Source organism: Haemaphysalis longicornis, unplaced genomic scaffold, assembly GCF_048455015.1.
Source record: "Haemaphysalis longicornis isolate Haplotype H1 unplaced genomic scaffold, Haemaphysalis longicornis Haplotype H1 scaffold_8, whole genome shotgun sequence".
NCBI lineage: Eukaryota > Metazoa > Arthropoda > Arachnida > Ixodida > Ixodidae > Haemaphysalis > Haemaphysalis longicornis.
Window position 1 is genome coordinate 84,011,834 of NW_027526445.1, and position 3,554 is coordinate 84,015,387.

Below are 3,554 nucleotides of genomic sequence, written 5' to 3' on the forward strand. Positions count from 1 at the left end.
CGGCAGCGACAACCCTTTGCGAGCACAAATAAGACCGGATGGCACGAAGACGACTGTGGCGTCACAAATGCTGTTGCACGACAACGGCACAAGCACAGATGAGCCAGGAAGAACGTCTGTATCGTCGTTGACACGCAACTTGGCGGTTGTCTCGTCCTGCTGGTTTTCTACCTCCGGAAACAGCTCAACTTCAGCGCAATCACAGTCAATGATGGCGTGGTAGCGCGACAAAAAGTCCCATCCGAGAATCGTGTTGTGAGAGCACGCCGACAAAACGATGAACTCGACTACATATACAACCCCTTGAATTGTGACCCGAGCAGTGCATGCGGCCAGCGGCTCCAACGGTTGTGCACTTGCGGTTCGGAGAGTAACACCACCTATAGGTGTGGTCACGTTTCGTAGCATTCGGCAAAGTTTCGCGTCAATAACAGACACCGCAGCTCCAGTGTCAATAAGCGCCAGGGTAGCAACACCATCAACACACACTTCGATTACATTGGACGGCGTACGATGAGGACTCAGGCATTTCGACGTTGACGCAGTTTGTGCCTCCGAAACTGCGGCGTCTAGTTTTCCGGGTCACCATTGGAAGAACGACGGCACATCGGGGAGAATGAGCGGCGTCGTGGGGAAATAGAACGACGGCTGACGAAGTCGCTGCTATCAGACGGAGCAGTCGTCGGCAGCCGGGTCGGAGCGTGCTCCATAGGTGGTGTTTGCGTGTGAAGCAAGGGCCACGACGCGTTGCGCGCGCCCGTCATGCCACGACGGCAGGAGCGGGCCACATGTCCGGCAATTCCACACGAATAGCAGATAGGCCGATTATCCACCGTGCGTCAAGGATTCGCGAATATAGACGGTGGATGCGGAGCGACACGCATGGACCGGACGCGTTGAACCCCAGCATGGCTCCCAGGGCTTGCAGCAGGCGCGAAGAAGGGTTCGGCATGGTTCCAGTAAAAGGTTGTGCCACGGTCTCGGCATAGGTGAAAGGCCTATGTGGCACTGGGTCGACGAAGGTCAAAGGAGCTGCCATCGTAGTTTGCGGCGTTGCGTCGGCGTATACCACTGGAGCTACCGCGGAATTGGGCGGTCGAGTGCTTGGAAGTGCGTCAGCCACTTGTTGTCGTATAACGCTCCTGAGGGTTGGGGCTAAATCCGACTGAGGCGACTTCGCTACGTCGCTAACGACAGAAAGCTAACGAGCCACTTCTTCTGGCACAAACTGTTGAATCTGGGTCAAGAGAACACCCCTATCCTCAGATGCCATACTGCAAAGTGAAAGGTCGTGTTCCACGGTCTTACGAGTGAGAGCCCGCTCTGTGCGATTTTCAAGGAACTCTTGGCTATGACTTCAGGAACCGTCCGAGGGCTTTTCGCGAGCAACATTTGGAAGGCATCGTCGTCTATGCTTTTAAGAATGTGCTTAATTTTGCCCTCTTCGGTCATAGCGTTGTTTGCCCGCTTACACAAGTAAAAACACGTCTTCGATCTAAGAGGTAAAGGTTTCATTCGTGCGCTGAGCGCGTTCACGCAAACACTGTTCAGCGCGCAGTTTCCGAACAGCGGGGCGCCCGAACCCTTTGGAAAATTCGGTCTTGAATTCCGACCACGTGCGTAGATCAGACCCGTGGTTCTGATACCAGGTCTCTGCGACACCGGTTAAGGAGAGACTGACGTTGTTCTGTTTGAGTTTATGGTCCCAGTTGGTATGGGTGCTCACCCGTTCGAAGGTTGTGAGCCAGTCGTCAGCATCTTGGTCATCAGTACCGTTGAGAAGGGGGGATCCCGTGAACGGACCTTGCCAGGGCAGATGATGGGCGCCACAGGAGGTAGAGACTCGTGGTGGGTACCTTGAGACATCCTCGAGGGAAGTGTCCGGTTGCGCAGCTCCAGGGTAGATAAATAGGGACCCGAGCAGCACCGCAACCTTCACCAAAAATTGTAAAGGAGATAGTCGGCGTTCCGGTAGAAGGCTGGACTTGTTTATGCACGAACGAGGCGTCGATGCAGATGGGGTGAGGCGAAACGATCAGCTTTTCGCGAGACTGACCCTGAGCGAGCGCGTCCTCTTCCTCAAGCGGCATCCGGCGCAGCATATCCACTTAGGGGGGATTTGCACGTTGTACCTGATGCTCATCACAGTTCTCATGGGCGCAACATGTTTCTACAATATATATATATCTATGTAGCGAATCAGAATATGAAATAGAGGTCGTGGGTTCGGATCCCACCTGGCGGGCATTTTTTTTCCACTTTCTTATTTTCCAAATTCTTTATCTTGAGCTACTACATCCTCCCCTTTGCTTTCCGAGGTGTTCTTGACTGCCAATTCTTATTTCTGCCTTCTTTTCAACGAGCCCCTCATTTCCTATTCTGATTCGCTACATGCATAGCGAGGGCGTCTGTTCTGGCAGTCTTGGTGCCATAGGGAGCTTAACAGGGTTGAACGCTGGTCGACCACTCTCGACATGTAGTAGACGCTAGAGTCACGGCCCGGGGGTTAAAAAGAAGGTCCCCTTCACCCCGAGTAGTCCGAGTGGCGCTGGCTACCACCCCCAAACGGAGGAAACAAAAACACCTGAACATAAATACCGCAGAACGTGGAGGCTAAAGTAGCCCCGCCGGTAGCGTAGTGGTCATCGCACCAGACCGCTATTCTGGAGGTCATTGGTTCGAATCCCAACTGGCGGGCTTTTCTTCTCCACTTTCTTATTTTTCAAATTCTTTATCTTGAGCTACCCGAGGTCTTCTTGACTGCCAATTCTTATTTCTCTCTTATATATATAAATATATATATATATATATATATATATATATATATATATATATATATATATATATATATATATATATATATATATATATATATATATCTGTGTATACATATACTGTAAGGGGAAAGCAGAAATCAAGCGAACGGTAGTTCTAAGGCCGCCGAAATCTTTAATCGCCTCACAGAGAAAGCGGTGACACCGAATCACGAGCACAGACGATAATGATAACGAGCAAAGGTTTGATTCTAATGGGTTTGTACATGTTAGAGAACGGTCCCACTAGCGAATAATAATTAATCTAGTCATGAGTCCTCTCACGCGACCAGCACACACATAAACGCTCACACTTTCCCCCCTCGTGGAAAGCGGCCGCCTGGACCATTGTAGTTAAGGTAGATGCAAGATGAAACGCGTCAGGCTAAACCGCGGACTACTTCATTTTCATCTCTGCCAAGGTCGGAAGAGGCTGCTGCAGTGGACACTCTAAAGTTTACGAGTGGTGTTTGCTCCATTTCGGTGTATTGGCCAATATAGCTGTTCAAAAACTTCTCGCACGGGCCCGGTTCTCTTGTCCGGTTCTACAAAAGCTCTTCTACAGCGGGATAAAAAGGAATGTTGCCATGCACGGCATTGGAATGGGCTTTTCTATCTTGCTGCATTTTTTTCAATGTGAATACGGGCTAAATTTTGACAGTGGTTTATCCGGGAAATAAACTGGTCGGAAAACGGGGCAACCGGAGAGACCAGTACAGATAGGAAAGTGGTATCAATAAA

The 3,554-nt window shown here is 50.5% G+C and overlaps 1 non-coding gene across 1 annotated transcript; it reads left to right on the top strand.

Annotated features, from left to right (window-relative positions):
• The first annotated feature begins 2,624 nt into the window (after positions 1–2,624).
• Trnas-gcu (transfer RNA serine (anticodon GCU)) lies at positions 2,625–2,697 on the top strand. Its single transcript has one exon. It is a non-coding gene; the product is annotated as a tRNA-Ser (tRNA).
• Positions 2,698–3,554: the final 857 nt, after the last annotated feature.